Source organism: Camellia sinensis, chromosome 2 (assembly GCF_055761805.1).
Source record: "Camellia sinensis isolate YWXY chromosome 2, ASM5576180v1, whole genome shotgun sequence".
Lineage (NCBI taxonomy): Eukaryota > Viridiplantae > Streptophyta > Magnoliopsida > Ericales > Theaceae > Camellia > Camellia sinensis.
Genome location: NC_138962.1, coordinates 220634206 through 220653842, shown reverse-complemented (window position 1 = coordinate 220653842; position 19637 = coordinate 220634206).

The window sequence follows — 19637 nt, the reverse complement described above, 5'->3', positions numbered from 1 at the left end:
GTAACAAGTCCATGCCAAATGGTTTTGAGATCCCGAAATCATCTGAATCCAGGGGAATGGTTGTTGCGTTGATTTGCAGAAGGATCCATCACGGTTGCTTCACACACTTCTTCCGGTGAGATCTGATCTTCTTGATCTGATTTTGGTGCCTCTTGTTCGAGGGCTGCTTCTAATCTAGCCACACAGACCTTACATGGCGGTTGACCGTTAAACGTTCTGAATGGGTTAAAGGTTCGAAAACGAACGGGTTGAATCTTGAGGCTGAGAGCGATCCTAGGCTGCACAATCTCAAGAGCGATTCCACACAGGCCTTCACAGGGTTGCGCAAAACATTTGTTTTTGAAAGTTTTTAAGAAAGCAACAAATCGCTCGCACCGAAGATAGTGTGGAACCAATCTGGATCAAGCCAGGGTCCTTCTCAGTACTCACGCTAACAAGCATGGTTTCATTCACTAAAGGCTTAGCATGCCTCTCTTTTTCTCAAATTGATCAAAGTTTTGCAAAACTCGAGGAATTCCTTCCTCTTTGTTTTTACCGTAGTGTTAAAGAGGTTTTGAAAAACATAGGTCAATGCAATGATTTTCAGGGCACAAGAGAGCAGGTGGAATGCACGGTCGTTCGATTCAAATCCTTTGGTACAACTAGCTCAAATTAGTAATAAACATGGAAACATGATAGCCGCAGCTGCTTCATTCAAATTTCCTGATTGTAACTGGCTCCACAACAGAGACAGACTCAAAACAAAAGGGTATTTACAAAACCAAAACGGTGTTCGAGGCAACAACCCTAGAATCACCTGACATCCTATACAACGGGACTGACTCGGTACCACAAGACAGACCCAAAAACAAAAAAACTGACTCAAAGCAAAGAGGCAGACTCAAAACAAAACAGAGAACTGACTCAAAACCCAATCCAGAAGCTGCAAAACTACATTTACAAATGCTCAAAAAGTGCGTGCCAGACGACACATCTGAAGTACACCGAGCGCCGCCCGCAGGTGGTCTAACCCCTGATCACATACTCGCAGTATCCTCAAAGTCCAACAGCTCGGTGGTAATAGACTTCGCTGAGGTAGGTGGAAGAATGACCTCATTATCGATCAGATCCTGCACTTCATGGCGAAGGCAGAAACAGTTGTCGGTGGCGTGACCGGTCTGTTGGTGGTACACGCAGTACAAAGCAGCATCATGTGTGAGAGAGAGATTCTTCGGGAGAGGCCGAGGTTCAAGGGGTTTGAGATGCCCCCTTTCGGTAAGAATCTGAAGTGCCTTAGACAGAGGCATGTAGAGAGCATGAAAGATCCTGCGCCCTCGGGGCAGGTACTTTGAAGTCTGAGTATTCTTACTAGACGCACTAGCAAAAGGGTCGGCGGGCACTGCCTTGGTTTTCTGATCTTTCCCAGGTGCAGGGTTGGGAATAGGAGGAACTGTTCTGGTATGACGGGGCCTATCCCAATTTTCTGACTGACTTGAACTACCCTCAGGTGGAGTGGGGAAAGCATCCTCCACAGTTTTGGCCACAACTGCGGATATCAGTTGCTTGTTCATCCCCCCGGCTTTCAAAGCCTCGACTGCCCGCAGTAGTTGTTCAATGGGATCGGCATCTGCCTTCATTTTGTTCTTGCCTCTGGCCTCAGCTTGATCGGGGGTTTGGGTTACTACATCAGAGCGAAGCCCTGTTGTTGCTGACACGTCGTTGTTGTAGCCGGAGGTAACCTCTGGTTGGCTAAGCTCGATCACAATCTGCCCCAGTAGCGGGGGCTCCTGTGGTATGAAATTCCCGGCATATGGTGTCGCTGGTGGCGAAGCTAACATTCCATAGGCCAGATCGGCCACGGATCTCTGGAGGTCGCCTATCATTCCCATCAATTCAAACGTGGTGGGCTCACGAGCCTGATACAACTAGGGGGTCCAGACCGGGTGCGCGACAGGTGACCTGGGTGGATGCGGTACATTGACATTGGTCTCGCTTTGCAGAGTGATTCCTTGATCTGATGCGGCCATCATAACCACAATCTCCTCCAAATTCTGCGTCATGATAAGTCCGCTGTACTGAACGGTGACTAACAGATCAAATATATGTCTTGTCTCAGCAAGGGGGAACACTAGCTATTCTGTATCAACTCTCTGAACCCTTGAAAAGAAAAACAAGCAGCGTTTCAGCCCAAATGGATCAAACACAGATGTAGCCGAACAACTGTACTCTACTGCTGACCATTGTTGCCCAAAATCACTACCCCCAAAATACTGAATCGGATACCCACAGATATAACTGATTCTCATAAACTAATACTAGTGCCCTCAGGTCTGATACTCAAACTTGCAAACTGATATGTACGTTCCCTGTAGAGATGCACTCTAAAAGCACGTAGCAAGTAAAGAGAGCCAAAACACCCCTATGGAGGGGTAGGGTTTCCCTGTCCTATTTTGTCAGGAGCTAGGGTTTCACTATGCACGCAGCAGTTTTCAAACAACCTAACATCGGGTAAGCAACCTGTCCTAATTTGGAATGGTCACTATGGATTTCGATATGCACTAGGTCGAATGGTCGAAAAGGGTGCCCCGGTAAAACTAGGGTTTATGTTCCCATACTGTCAGAGCCCACAACCGGTCAGCCTTATGGCATGCTTTGACAAAGTCAAGCCTCCGGCAAACCGTTCAGGAATGGCAGATGGCAAACACGGTGTCTTAGGCGCACCAATGCACATGCAATGCAAAGAGACACATAAATGAAATCAAAACAGGATATCACGAGTTCGAGTCAAGCTCTCTAAATCCCCAGCAAAGTCGCCAGAAACTGTAGACGCACCCGCGTGAGGCCTTCGTGCTACAGTTCAGACTCAATTTGTGTCACGGTTCTTAATCTGAACCAAAGAGTCCAAATCCGGCAAATCGTTTTGAGAAAATAGATTTTTAGAAAAGAAGTGCCAAACATGGACTGCTTTGCCAGATACAGAGTCGCCACCTAAATATTTTTTAAGGGGGAATTTAGGAAACCCTGACTCGGTGCCAAAGGCCACGTGTCCATCATCACCAAAGTTGCCTCAGCTCGGGAGCTAGAGTACGATTGGAGAAGGTCAGCTATGAGCACTCCCTCTCGCCCGATCCGAAGATCGGCCTTTACTAACCGTGATATCCATTTTTGAAAACGTTTATGTGTTCTTTTTCCATTTATTAGCCTAGAATTGCTATGTTATACACACAGCAAACAAGTATAGACTAGATCGTCTAATTTGGAACAAAGCATTGCATATCCGTTTGTTTCAAAAAACGTTTTGAGGTTTGCTACTCGCAAGTAGGCTAAAATACGGATTTCGACGAGTTGTTCCAACTCAAACAATCCAACCTTCACCCATAGGCATTCAGGCAGTTTATATCACATAAGCATCTAGCCTTATGGTAATCATGCTATTATGGCAACACTCACACGCATGCGGTATGCTAAAGCATAAATGCTTACCTAGTACTCCGAGACAAAACAAAAACATGTTAGCAATCAATGCATGATCCAAGTCCATGTTAAGTGGCTAATGCAACGCATACAGAATGTCACTAGAGTAGGCTCGGCTAGTCTATAAATAATATGTGAAAATGCACAAGTAGCATGTATTCAAGTTAGATTTGAAATACTTATGCAGTTAGCATGATGCGCCGAGCCTGGTGCATGCAAGACTAATGAATGATGCACTCATGCATAGCATAAGGTATGCTAAAGTAAACATGTCCTAATACTAACCATCAAAAGCAGGTAAGTAAAAGGGAGAAAGAAGTGGGGGTTGGAAGACATGCACACACGCACCCACACTTATTACAGATTTGCCCTCGCTCGGAGGGACCGAAAGAATAACACAGTCCGAATAACAAACCAACTATCCTAGCTAATTAATTATTACAGACTAACTAAATTAGTTAAGCAAATCAACTCATCTAAGAAAGCGATAAACGTCCTCGGGAAAAGAGCCCAATGCAATGCATGCTCGGTCTTGCTCGGAAGTCCACTGCCATGCGCAAGCTGCCTCTATTTTCCCTACTATACTCCTCTGAAAACTACCAAAGTCTCAGGATGTTCTCACTGGATGCTGGGGAATGCCACCGGCCAAAGGGGATCATCACCGGCTGTGATTTGGTGGTCATCGGCTAAAGATGAATCCATCGGCCACCTATGGATGGCCGGTCGGCACTCTGTGTAGTCGATCGGCCGAAAATTCCTGCAGGACCTGTTTGATAGCAGCAGAGGGCAAAGCTTTGCATGGCAATGCAATTCAAGCGAATGTGTGCACCGACACATCCCTTGTCATGTTTGTGACTCAAAGGGATACGGCCCTTGGTTCTCGGACCACCAATCGCGCATTTCAATGCGTGATGGCCCAAGAGACCAAGTTGTGCATTTTCATTTCAAATGTCATGCAATGCACATAAACAAACAAATTGAACTCAACCTCTATCACAAGCAATTCAAGAGGCCAAGCATGCATGCTAGTACAATGCAACCTAAGCATGTGAGCCTAAGTGTGTAACATGGAGATGCAATGCACAATGCTTACTGGGCATACAATCCATGCAAGCTAATCAAGTATGCAATGTGCAACTCAACCATGCAAACATGCAAGTCATACAAATATGCAAACAACTTGACTAAGAGGATGCATACCCAATGCAAGTGATTTTTAAGCATGCAACACATGCAACCAAAGCATGCAACCATGGAATAATGTAATGACATTTGAATGGCATGCAAGGAAGGGACTTACACTAATTGGACAGTCCTAAACTAGGTCCAAAACAGTAGCCAATGCTATGGAAATGAGGGCCAACACACACACACACACACATGCACATGCTAATGGGCCAACACTCAAGCATCAAACATGCAACCTTTAAGCACACTTAAAAGTGACAAAACATGGATTAATGGCATGCACATAAAGCTCTGAAAAACATGTTATAAAGGTGTCAAACCAAGTAAATAAGGCAAGCCAAACATGCAACAATGGTCCAAGACGTAAGGCAAGCCAAAGGAGAGGTAAACCAAGGCTAGGTCAACCAAGCCTCACAAGGCCAAAGGGACTTAAAATAGGTCTAATGCAGACCTAAACAAAGCTAAGGATGTACTTAGATGGCATCTAAGTGGTCTAAAAGTGCAAGCATACTCCAAGGCCTAAACAAGCGGCATAAGGCAACAACCTTTAAACACATTGAAGGGGGATCAAATGCAAGCATATGGGCACATCATGAGGTCTGAAATAACATGTCAAGTGGTTCCAAACCACTGAAACAAAGCAAGGATGGCATGCTAGAAGGGCCAAAGCTTAAGGCATACAAGAGGGATTACATGGTAGCTATACAAAGCAAGGCATGGATGACTCAAATGACTTAAAACAGTCCCTTAGCACATCAATATATACATATAAGCTTCACAAAGCTTGGCCAAAACACAAAAGCATGGTAGTATAAATGCTATGCATATATTGAGGCAAATCATGGCATTACAAGGTATGTATGCTAGACAAGCATGGTGTACCAAAACCAACATACAACAATGCTATGTTATGACATAATGAGCCTGAAAATCAGCCAAGGCATGGTTAATACATACTCAAACTATATGCTCCCTCAAGAGGCTAAAAATTGCCCTTTTCAAGGACAACAAGGAGTGAGGGGGTGGCCCTCTCCTTCTTGGGACCTCAAGGCACCCTCCTCACCTTTCAAATCCCTCAAGATTTCAATGGTGAGGAGGCCCAAACACAATGGTCCCTGAGCTCAACCAAAATGGCACAAAATGGAGCCTTTCAAGGCTTAAGAGGGGTCAAACAACCCCAAAGCTTGAAACACCCTTAAGAAACTACCTAGAGCAAATAAAAACACAACTTTTATATGTTATACCCTAAGCTCAAAAACAGATGCAAGATAGGTAAATAAGCTATGCAAAAATGGGAGAAAAGGGACAAGTTTCTTACCCTTGTAGACCCTCTTCACAAATGGTGGACCAGAAGTCTCCTTAGGTCCAAACCAGCTTCAAAACTTCAAAAACAACCCTCTAGAACCTCAGTTCCAAGAGAATGGTGTAGTAGTGGGTGTTTGTGTGCAATACTAAGGCCTAAAACACACACAAATACACCAAGAAAGAGAGATATAGAGATAGGATATATACAAACCCTAACCCTAGAACTCAAAGCTCTGAAAAATAATGTCTAACTTGTCTAACCCTTAAACAAGAGAGAAAAGCCTCTCTTTTGTAGACAAAAGGTCTTGTAAGGCTTCCAAAGGAAGCTAACAAGAGGGCAATCCCTCCATACACTGGAGGGGGTGAAAGTGTATGCCAGCTGCACAAAAATATCTACAAAAGCAGATGCACAGTAGTCGGCCGGCCAAAAATGCAATTGACCAAAAAAAGATAGCCGGCCGGCCATCTATAGTGCTGGCAGGCCAAAAATTTGGCCGGTGGAAGCACAACACAGCCGGTGGCCTCAAGCCATGGCCGGTGATGTGTGGGGATGGCCCACAAGCCATTCTCTGCCCCTCCAAGGCAAAGCACAAGTGTTTGGTGAAAAACCAGACACAAAACAGTCGAGTCGAGAGGTCCTGAGGCAAGGCGCGTAGCCGAGACCTCCGGGAACTCAAGACGAACACAAACATGGATGATCACCGAGTGTTCAAGTGGTGACGTCCAAGTCTTGAGGACGGTCAAAAATGGGGTGTCTACATTAGTGACGACGAATTGATGACGAACGTGGTGACAAAATTATTTCGTCACGGATCAATTTGGTGACGAAAATTTCACTATTGGAGACGAAGTGATTTTGTCATTAAAGTACCATTTTGTTGTAGTGTAAGTGTGCGTGTGTGATGCATGTCTTCCAATCCCCATTTCTTTCTCCCTTTTACTTAACTGCTTACGATGGTTAGTTTTAGGGCATGTTTCATTTAGCATACCTTATGCTTTGCATGCGTGCATCCATTCATCTGTATTACATGCACCGGGCTCGGTGCATCATACTAACTGCATTGTATTTTCAATACATTTATTTGAATACATGTACCAAGTTGCATTTCACATGACATTCTAGATAGCCGAGCCTATTTTAGTTGCATTGTTGCATGTGTTGCATTAGCCATCTTAACATGAACTAGGATCATGCATGATTTCTAACTGGTTCCTTGTTTTGGCTCAAAGTACACTGTAAGTGTTTACGCTTTAGTATACTACATGTGTGTTATTGACTGCCATGAAAGCAAGCTTGCCATGAGGCTAATTGCTTATTTGATTAACTGCCTGAATGCCTGTGGGTGAAGGTTGGATTACTTGAATTAGAACATTTCATTGAAATCCTTGATTTAGCCTACTTGCGAGTAGCAAACTTCAAACCATTTCCAAACAAACGGATATGCAATGTTTTGTTCCAAATTAGGCGATCTAGTCTATACTTGTATGATGTGCGCATTACATAGTAATTCTAGCTAATTAACCGGAATAAGAACACATGTGTTTTCAAAAATAAAATATCATGTTTAGTACAGGCCGATCTTTGATCGGACGAGCGGGGGTGCTCATTACATGACCTTCCCCAATCGTACCCAAGTTCCCGAGCCGAGGCAACTTTGGTGATGACGAACACGTGGCCTTAGGCACGAGTCAGGGTTTCCTAAATTCCCCCAAAATAAAATATTTAGGTGGCAACTCTGTATCTGGCAAAGCAGTCCATGTTTGGCACTTCTTTACAAAAATTAGTTTTCCAAAACGATTTTCCGGATTTGGACTCTTTGGTGATTTATCGGTCTTACATTGCACATTGTAAGATTAGATTCAGAACCGTGACAATTGAGTCCGAACTGTAGTAGCTCGGAACAAAGCAAGATCCGGCGCCGCCTCACGGGCGCGCGCGGATGTCGGGGAGTTCCCGGGAGCGCGTCTACACCTTGCTTTGATGATCATTGGATATTCTATCCATTGGATTGGATCTAAAATTTGGAAAATAACTTGATTAGTCATTCCCCAATCTATATCTTCAAAATGCCACATGTCATGATTTGCCATGATGATTATTTTGAGAATTCCATCTTTAAAATTTAATTTATCATAAGATCATTCTAAGATTTGTTTAATCTTATCACAGTGATCCTCAACTCGATTTTTGATTAACATAAAAATTTCTTTTGGAAGCAAAGTTCTTGCTTTTTCAAAAAGACGAATTCTTTTTGTTTGTTCAAAAACTGGATCAGAAAACTCATCTGATATGAGGTCTGATAGCTGAAGAAAATTGTTTATTTTTTCAAAATTAACAATTCATTTGTTTAAGGATATTGAAATAAGATTTTGCAAATCTTTTAATTTAGCTATTTGCTCAGCTAATTCGTTAGCTAGAACTCCCATGTGTTTTCAAAATTTCACTTTGTTGTTTACAATGTGAGTTTTCCAAATTCCATTGAGTTTTATATAAATTTCTCTAGATATACCAGGATTGAAAAAATCTTTTATTTCAAATTCATCTGCTTTAGATGTCTGAATATTAGTTGGAACTAGGTTAGTTCCCATTTGACAAAAATTCTTTTGATAAATAGGCATAGCTGGTGCACTATAAAAAGCTTTTTTAGCTTTGGTCATACTATCATATGATTTATGATTGGCTCTTGAAAATCTGCAAACTTGCTTATTGCATTCATTCCAGTCTGTGTAAATTCCAAGTTGTTTTCCTGAGAATACAACATAAACTCTTTGTTGTCTAGGGATTGCTTTTTTAGCAATCGTCACCCAATCTCCTTAAGCGGATTATTTACCCTTATCCTTTGTTTCCTCTTGGTCTAGAGGTCTTCTGCAAAAATTAAAATTACTTGTTTAGTAATTTAATTTCTTGAAACAATTTCTACTAAGAAAATCTGCAAGAAAAATGTTAGTACCTTTAAGATGTTCTACCTCAAAAGCATATTCAGAAATTTTATTATACTAGGCTAATCGTCTTCCTTGCTCAATAGGTTTTTTATTGATCAAGAAATCTCTTACTGCCTCATTATTAGTGCATAAAATAAAATTTTCCAAGGCTAAATAAATATGAGAACTTTTTATTGCTAGTTTTATTGCAAGTAATTCTTTTTCAAAAATAATATATTTCTGTTCATTTGGTTTAAATGTTCCAGAATTATATCCACAAATTAATTCTTCTTTTTGTAATTTTATGGGTATTGGATTTTTTCTTGGTCTAATCCCATTTTTTGACAAAGGTATCTCTTTATCATGCCACAAATTACTTGGTATTACTTTAAGAACACATCCCCAGCATGCTTCTGAGGCATTTGTTTCTAAAATTAATTTATCACCTATTTTAGGAAGATAGACATCTAGTAAAGTTTTAACATTTTCTTTAATTTGTTTAATTAAAGCAACATCTTCTACTATCCATTCAAAAAATAACATTTTTCCTTAATTTGGTTAACCAAGGAATTTCTATTTTTGAAAGATTTTTGATAAAATCACGTCCATAATTTAAAATGCCTAATAAACCCTATAATTGTGTTATATTTTCAAGAGTACCAGCAAAATCTTGTACTTTGGACAAAATATGTTCTTGTAATTTTGAACCTTTCTAGTCTAAAATTATTCCTAAAAATTCAATTGATTCTTTTTCTAGTTCAATCTTTTTTGGAGACAAAATAATTCCATGTTTTTGGAATTTTTCTCAAAGTAATTTTAAATGTTTCTTATGCTCCTCCTTAGTTTTAGAGAAAATAAGTATATCATCAATATAAAATACACAACAATCTTTAAGATCTTTCAAATTGTATCCATCCACCGTTGAAATACCTATGGTGCTATATTTAACCCAAAAGACATAACATTCTTGTACAACCTTCACTTTACTCTAGTCATGCTTGCATGTATTTACATGATCTTGTCTTGTTAAGCTGCATTTACAAACCTTGATTTGTTTCGCATAAGTGTTGCTTGCATGCTTTGTTCCTTGCTTGATGTGAGTTTAGCCAAGGTCATCTTAAGCCTAGGTTACACCTTTGAACTTCTTACACCTAGGACCATCTTGGAACCACCTTGGTTGACCTCCACCCTCACCCTGACATGTTGGCCGAGATGTCATTATCTAGGCCGAGGTGTTCATCACCAAGGCCGAGATGTGTATTATCTAGGCCGAGATGTTATATCAAAGTGATCTTGTCCTTGGACTGGTGCGACCTAGACCGAGGTGTGGCACATCTAGGCCAAGGTGTGGCACAGCTAGGCCAAGTGTTGTCCTTCCTAGCTGAGATCATTGAGACCTTACTTGCCGAAGCTTTGTCCAAGCCGAGATCATTACCCGCCAAAGTGCCATGTCACCTTACTTGTTGTTTACACTTTGTCATGCTCTTGTCTTATCAATTTATCACCTTTTTGAGGAGATCCAATTAGCTGTTGCCACGTGTCCCAGCAGAGGATTAAGTCAGCCGGCAGAGTTAGAAACATATCATTTTGTGTCATATCCTTTGCATGGTAGAGAGAGAAGTTCTAGGAAGAGGAGAGGAAGTTGGAGTGAAAGAGAGAACTAGATCCCAAGCTTGATCTTTAGAGTTTGAGCCGTTTAATCCGTGTTTTGAGGTTAGAATCTTGATTCACTCTTGTTGTTCTTTATGTTGATCCAATTGCATGGCATGATTCATGAGCTATGCATTAATTTAAAACTTGCTTTAGAAAGAGAAAATGATGTTCTTATGTTCTTGAGATAAAACCATGTTTTGATCCGAAAGTTTGTATCAAGATCCATGTTTTTGTGTTTGTTTCCATGAAATCCTCAAGTATGGGTACCCAGGTCCATGTTTTCAAACTCATCTCATGAAAACTCAGATTTCGAATGAAGAAGTTATGATTTTAGCATTTCATGTTCTTGTTCTTGATGTTCTTCAAGAGGGAAACCCAGATTTTCCCAGACTTCATTTCTTTGAATGTGGTCGTTGGGAACACACCTCGGCCAAGGGGTGTGGGACCTCGGCCTAGACCTGGTTAGTACCCAGCATGTTTTCCCGAGATGAAAAGGCAGTGTTTTAACTTCCCAGCATGTTCTGCTTTGACTTGACCTAGTTTTGAAAGAAATGTCGAGATACTTTCCTGTCATGTAAAGCTTGTTTTAAGAATACATTTCATATCCATCTTTGAGCATCTCTTCTTGTCTTCTTGAAATGCATTCAGTAGACTTTATTATGTGTATGTAGGACTTGGGCCCTTGCTTGTAATTCCTACACCCGAAGAACTATGTGAGTGGTATTTTTAATAAAGTTATGTTATAATGTTTTGATAAAAGCTTTGCTTTGCTTTGCTTTATTTTGGAAAAGTATTTGATCAAGCATGAATGATTGTCCCTAGTTTTGTATCACGTATTATGTTTGTTTTGATGACATTTTGGGAAAGTCCTTAGTGCCAGGGGACTATAATGCAACTGCACCTTTGTTTTGGAAGTCCTTAGTGCCAGGGGACTATAATGCAACTGCACCTTGTTTTGAAAGTCCTTAGTGCCAGGGGACTATAATGCAACTGCACCTTTGTTTTGCCACTGATGGTTTTTCACGTGGGTTTGTTCGTCCGGAATGTTATCCTTTGGTATTATGTAGATGTTATTAACATCTAAGAAGCTTTGAAAGATTTGATAGATGAACTTGATTCATCCCTTTGATTTGTAAAGTTATGATAAGTATTGTTTTGGAAAAAGATCTCGAATATCATTCATGCAAAACCTTTATTACTTATATCATTCACTGAGTATCCAAGCTCACCCTCTATATATATATATATATATGTAGGTGATGAGCAGGAAGGCGGCGACGCCTAGATGATTAATTGCAACTTGTTTTGGATTCGCATTTTTATAGCATCTTGAAGATCATGTTTCATGGCTTTGTGTTTCATTGATTTTGTTATGTCGGCTTGAGAAGCCTTTTGATCAAGATGTATTTTGTACTTCATTTTATGTGTATCCAAGTTTTAAACCATGTTAAAATGTATGTCATTTCATTTAATCTATGCACAGCTCTTATGGACTAATTAGATTTAAATTTATTGCTTCCGCACATGTAGCCCCATATGTATACTCTTATTGTGTGTGAATCTTTGTAAGTTGGCCTTTGGTAATCTCGGATTACGGCCATCACGGCACCATTCTACTAGGGGCGGAATGGGATCGTGACAGATTGGTATCAGAGCACGAGTTCCTTATTGTACGTTTATTCACACACTTTTAGTCCCAAAGAGCATAGGATTTCCCTTAGAATGATATTAAGATTGCATCATATTGCTTGCTACTTGACAAGATGTGCATCATCTCGGCATGATTATTTGTTATCTACATACATGTCTATTTGCTCATTTTGTTTTAAAGTCATATTTTGCATACTCTTAGCATCATGAGAATGGGTAGACCTCCAGTTGATTGAGATCATTCCGAGGACAGATTGGACAGATTAGAAAGGTTGGTCGAAGGTTTGGTCTGTGAGTTACGACAACCTAGGCCACAGAACACGGGTACTACTTCTACTCAGGCCGAGCAGACAAACGGCCGACATGCAGCTCCACCTCCACCTCCTCCAGTACCTCAAGCGCTGCCACAGCAAGCTTTATATGGGGACGGCATGATAACCTTGATCAAAGAGTTCAAGAAGATGAACCCGCCGAGATTCCAAGGGGGTATAGAGCCGATGAAAGCCAAAACGTAGGTCTTGGAAATGGAGAAGTTGTTTGAGATTTTTTCCAGTACCGATGCTCAAAAGGTGTCATTGGCAGCATTCACGTTAGATGACGACGCACGAAGATGGTGGATGATGGTCCGAGAAGGTAATCCGGGTTTGACTTGGGCTAGATTTTTGGAATTATTCTACAACAAGCATTTCCCCCTTAGTGTCCGAGATCGTAAGACCACAGAGTTCCAAACTCTGACACAAGGCAACAAGACAGTGGCGGAATACGACCGTGCTTTTACCGAGTTGGCAAGATATGCGCCTCACATGGTTAACGACGAATACCGAAAGACTAGGAAGTTCGAAAGTGGGTTACATGGATCGATACAGGACTGAGTAAATATGCTCAACATGCCGACTTACGCCAGAGTGTTAGACAAGGCCATCCTGGCAGAAGCTAACTTGAACCGATATCAGAGTTTCGGAAAAAGCCAGAAGAAGAAGCAGAATTATGATAATCGCCGAGTTCCGCTTAACGCCAAAAAGAAGACGAATGTGGGCAGCAACTCGAATCAAGAGGGCGATACTAAGCCGATGTGTTCAAATTCTGGGGTCTGTCATTGGGCGTCAGGGGCTTGCTTCGAATATGGCGAGATGGGTCACCGGGTGAAAGACTGTCCGAAGGCAAAGGCTGATGATGGTAAGAAGAATGGGAGCACCTCGGACTCTGCACAGAGAAGCAACGTCGGAAAGGCACAGATGAGGCAGGGTAGGGTTTTTGCTCTAGTGCTAGGAGACACCCAGAGCGCCGAGACAGTAGTGTCAGGTACCCCCCCCAATTTGTTCTCAAGATGCATACATATTGATTGATTCAGGCTCTACGCATTCATTTGTATCTACTAAGTTTGTCGAGAAGTTGAATAGGAAACTAGAACCCCTTGGTTATGTGTTATTTGTATCTGCTCCATCTGGGAGAACTATGATTGTTGCATCCATTTATAGGGTGTGTGATGTTGTGATTGAGGATGTAGAATTGTTAGTTGATTTGATGCCGTTAAGCCTGACTCATTTTGATGTTATATTGGGGATGAATTGGTTAGTAGCGAATCATGCATCCATAAATTGTATTTCCAAAAGTGTCACGTTGAAACCCCCGAACCAAGCCGAGGTTACATTTCAAGGAAAAGGGGTAGTATCTCCACCTTACTTGATCTCATCCATGAGAGCTTATAAGTTGATCAAAAAGGGGTATCAAGGTTATCTGTGTAGTATACTAAGTGATTCGAATGGAAGTGTTGATTTCGCCGACATCCCAATTGTTAGAGAATTCCCCGACGTCTTTCCAAATGATTTGCCTGGTCACTTGGTCGATAGGGAAATAGAATTTACTGATGACGTTATGTCGGGAACCTAGCCTATCTCTAAAACACCCTATAGAATGGCCCCATCCGAACTTAGGGAGTTGAAGGTGCAATTACAAGAGTTGTTAGACAATGGTTTTATTAGGCCGAGCACTTCACCCTGGGGAGCCCCAATTCTATTTGTTAAGAAAAAGGATGGTACACTTCGCCTTTGTATTGACTACCGAGAACTGAACAAGGTAACCATTAATAACAAGTACCCATTGCCGAGGATTGATGATTTACTTGATCAACTACAGGGAGCACAAGTCTTTTCTATGATCGATCTCAGGTCGAGCTACCACCAGCTTAAGGTTAAGGCCGAGGATGTTGAGAAGACTGCTTTTCAGACAAGGTATGGCCATTACGAATTTTTGGTTATGCCCTTCGGAGTAACTACTGCTCCTACAACGTTCATGGATCTGATGAATAGGGTCTTCAAGCCGTACCTAGATGAGTTCGTGGTTGTTTTCATCGACGATATATTGATCTATTCCAAGAGTGAAGCTGAGCATGAAAAGCATCTGAGACTCGCCCTACAGATTCTGAGAGATAGAAGATTATATGCCAAGCTTAGCAAGTGTGAGTTTTGGCTTTCCAACATTTCATTTTTGGGACATGTGATTAATGAAGAGGGTATCTCCGTTGATCCAAGTAAGATTGAAGCCGTTGTGAATTGGCTGACACCGACCAATGTGTCCGAGGTTCGTAGTTTTCTAAGTTTGGCCGGTTATTACAGAAAGTTTGTGAAGGACTTTTCAAAGATTGTAATACCTTTGACACAACTAACTCAGAAAGGGGTGGCGTACGAATGGACTGAGGATAGGGAATCAGCCTTCCAGGAGCTAAAGACGAGATTAGTCACAGCACCAGTTCTTGCACTGCCAACAGGTAATGAGGAATTCCAGATTTATAGTGACGCTTCTTATAAGGGTTTAGGATGTGTGTTAATGCAAGGGGGTAAAGTTATAGCATATGCATCTCGTCAATTGAAACCTCATAAGAAGAATTATCTTACCCATGATTTAGAACTAGCAGCCGTAGTGTTTGCTTTGAAGATTTGGCATCATTACTTATATGGAGCCTCTTGCCAAGTCTTTACAAACCACAAGAGTTTGAAGTATTTGTTCACCCAGAAGGAATTAATTATGAGGCAGAGGAGATGGCTTGAATTATTGAAAGATTATGACATGCAGATTCAGTATCACCCAGGTAAAGCAAACTCAGTGGCCGATGCGTTGAGCAGGAAGTTGGTTGGGAGTTCAGCTTATTTGTCAATGATTTCAGTGGAGCCGACTATCATTGAGGAAGTAAAGACCAGGCAGATGGAAGACAGATTCTTCAGGAAGGTGATTGATGAGATTGTCACTAAGCCGAGGTCAAGGTATACCATTGAAAATCAGGAACTCAAGTTTGAAGGAAGATTGTGCGTAGCCGACGTCCCGGAGTTGAAAAAGAAGATTTTGCACGAAGCCCATGGCTCCAAGTTTGCCATTCATCCATGGAGCACCAAGATGTACCAAGACATGAAGCAGACCTTTTGGTGGCCAAACATGAAGAGAGAGGTAGCAGAGTTTGTATCTCAGTGTCTGTATTGCCAGCAAGTGAAAGCAGAACATCAGAGACCAGCAGGACTTCTTCAACCTTTGTCAGTTCCTGAATGGAAATGGGAACATATCTCCATGGATTTTGTGGTTAGTTTGTTGAAGACACAGAAAGGTATGGACTCGATTTGGGTTATCATTGACAGATTAACTAAGTCAGCACACTTCTTGCCTGTTCAGACTACTTTCAATGCTGACCGACTTGCTGTACTGTATATGAATGAGATTGTTAGATTTCATGGAGTGCCGATGTCCATTGTATCAGACCGAGATCCGAATTTTGTTTCTAGATTTTGGCAGAGTTTGCAAAGGGCCTTGGGAACCGAGTTAAAGTTTTACACAGCTTTTCACCCCCAGACCGATGGACAAAAAGAAAGAACGATTCAGACACTCGAAGATATGCTCAGACTGTGTGTGTTGGATTTCAAGGGAAGTTGGGAAGTGCATCTACCATTAGTAGAATTCGCTTATGTAGACACCCCATTTTTGACCGATCTTGAGACTCAGACGTCACCAGTTGAGCGCTTGGTGATATTGCATAATGTGCTCGTTCAGAAGTTTCAGAGTCGCGGCCGTGAGCCCTGCCTCCGGACTTCCGAACCCTCTTCTGTGCCTTGTCTCGGTTCGCGAACCAGACTCGGTTTTCTCTGTTTCTTTTCCTGAGGGAAGGGAGAGGTCCCGTAGACCATCTCTCAATGTCCGTAGGCTACATTTGGTGGCCGTAGGCCATTTTTCCCATTTCGGAGCCCGGTTTTCGGTTTTCGGAGCCGTCAGGCCGTGTGCCTCGGTTCGGGACCGCCTAACCATCTCCGTTTGCTCTAATTTTTGGCATACATCTTATTTTCTCCCTTTTAAGGGACACTGGGGTCTGAGAAACCCACTTCGTGGCCGAACGCCACTTTCGGTGTTTAACGGGCAGTTTCCGGAGCCCCGAACTGCGTGTTTTGGCCCCCGAACATTCGTTTTGCATCGATTTTCGTTCATTTTTGGCAGGTACCTCTGTTTTATCACCAAGAAGGTCACTGGAGGGTGGGAGGCTAGTAATTGTTGCAGCAACCAGTTATCTCTCCTCCGGAGCCTCCCGGCGCCCGTTTTTCCAACTTCCGGGCTAATGTTGAACACCCTAGGGGTAGTGTTGCCAACTTTCAACCACATAACTGTGATCTACACACCTTGGAGGACCCATAAAAGTCATGGCCGGCCATTAATTGTTATTTCCATTTTTGCCCCTCCTCTTCCGGGCCAATGTTGAACACCTTGGGCCCACTTTCTTGAACTTTGAACCACATATCTGTGATGTACACACTTGGGAGGACCCTAAAAGTTTATGGCCGGCCATTAATTTTTCTTTCCATTTTTGCCCCTCCTCTTCAAATGCAATGTTGAACACCCTGGAGTCACTGTTGCCAACCCCAAACCACATATATGTGATCTACACACATGAGAGGACACCAAAAGTTGGTGGGAGGCTAGTAATTTTGCCGAAAAGCCAACTTCTTTTTGGTCAAAAGTGTTTCAGCATGAATCCGGGAAGGAGAAAAAGCTGCGCGGCTTCACCGAAACGGGCGTAACTCTTTGCACAAGAGGAATTAAGATATGAGGCCACCACCATTGGAAAGCTTACTTCCGGGGCTTCATTTTGCACTCAAGAATCTCCCAAGTCCAAGTCCGGGGGGGAGAGATGTGGTTGGTTGAAGTCCGCTTGGACTGAATCTGCGCGGCTTCACGGAAAGGGGCATAACGTTTTCTACAGGAGGAATTTTAATGCAAGGTTTGTGCCATTGGAAAGCTAACTTCTGGGGCTTCATCCTAGGGGGTGACCGGCCATTTTTTCTGACCGGCCGGCCGTTTTTTTCTTTGACCTAGCCGGCTGGCTATGTTAAGTGGCCGGCCGGCCACCTGCAACAAAAGTGATAGGCCGGCCTGCTTCTTCAGGTTGAGTGCATTCCAGCTGTGCCTTGGTTTTCTCCCAAAAATATCTACATCCGGGGGGACCCTTTTGGGGGAATTTTGCTCTCCTTTATGCCCCACCTTTACACCCTCCTTTTGGTCCATATAACCAGTTGCCAACATGCATTAGAGGGGTTAGAAAAACTCTCCTTCAAGCTTCCATAGCCAACTCCATCTTCTTCCTTCTCAATTCTTCAAAAAACCCTAAGCCCCTAACCATCATTCCTTCTACACCACCAAGCTCTACCACCACCATCTCATTTCCAGCAACAAGGAAGGATTCTTGAAGGCTAAAGAAGCTGCAAATCCATCCAAGAAGCAACAAAAGTTTGAATCTTCAAGGGTAAGTAACACTTTTACCCTTTTGACCCTTTTTCTTGATCTATTTCTAAGCCCCATTTTCTTTTTGTTTCAAGCTCCGGCCCTAACTGAAAAGGGCCCTCTTTTGAGCTCATCTTCACTTTTCATGAAGGGCTCAACCCTGTTTGAGTCCTCCATAATACACTTGCTTCATTGATCCTCTTATGTGTCATGATTTTGCATGCTATTTTTGGCCCATGAGCAATCTGTTTTTGAGCATGTTATAAACTAATATGAGGCTTATTTTGAGCCCCTCTTCAACATTGGAGAAGGGCTCAACATTGTTTGGTGTCTCCATGTGTCACTTGTAGTTATATCCCTTATTTGGCCCCATTTTTGCATAAATTGGCAACCCTCTTTGCTTCTGTTTTTGGACCTTGGTCCGAACTGAAAGTGGTCTTATTTTGGCCTATACTTCATGTTTCATTCACACTTTTTTTCTGTTTGGTGAATATTTTGTATACTTCATGTTATAGCCATTGTTGAGCCTTATTTTGCATCACATTTCTATCATGTTTGTATACTGATTTTGAGGCTGCCATATACTGTGAATGTTCATATTTTTGGTCCACCTTCAGTGTTTTAGAAGGAAGTTTTTCAGTTTGGGTTTTGTTTATATCACTTGCTTCATTACCCCTTGAAAATACCGTATTCTTGCATGCCATTTTTGCCATATCTATGCTTGCTGTTTGGCCTTGTTTATAACTGTGAAAGTGCATCTTTTGGGACTGTCTAGCTTCTGTCTTTGCATTGCGTGTCCATATTGTGCATGTTTAGCATAGCTATAGGCCATTTCGGGTGCATAAATTCACATTTCGGGACGTTTCCTTGCATTTTATGTCATTTCGCTTCATTTCGGGACTGTTTTCCCCCATATTTTGTTGCTGAAATTCCATTAGTATGCTTGCATATCATTTTTGCCATGTTTCATCCTATTTTGCATCGCCTCGGTTTGCGTGCCCGTGTGCGCGCATTTCGAGGCACTCCTTTTTTATCCGCCCGGCATCCCATGTGAGTGTGGCTGAGGCTCACTCATGTTGGTATAAGTCCATTTGTCATTTGCATCATATTTTGCATCGCCTCGGTTTGCGTGCCCGTGTGCACGCATTTCGAGGCACTCCATTTTTATCCGCCCGGCATCCCATGTGAGTGTGGCTGAGGCTCACTCATGTTGGTATAAGTCCATTTGTCATTTCATGTCATTTTATCATCGCCTCGGTTTGCGTGCCCGTGTGCACGCATTTCGAGGCACTCCTTTTTTTATCCGACGGCATCCTATGTGAGTGTGGCTGAGGCTCACTCATGTTGGTATAAGTCCATTTGTCATTTTCATTGCATTCTGCCATTGCCTCGGTTTGCGTGCATGTGTGCACGTACTTCGAGGCATCTCATTTTCATTGCATCTGTCATTGCCTCGGTTTGCGTGCCCGTATGCACGTACTTCGAGGCATCTCATTTTCATTGCATCTGTCATCGCCTCGGTTTGCGTGCCTGTGTGCACGTACTTCGAGGCATCTCATTTTCATTACATCTGTCATCGCCTCGGTTTGCGTGCCCGTGTGCACGTACTTCAAGGCATCTCATTTTCATAGCATTCGGTATGTTAGGATTGTATCTTAGTTGCATTTCATGCATGTCATGCATATTGCATCGTGTCCGGAATAGGAGTTAGCCCG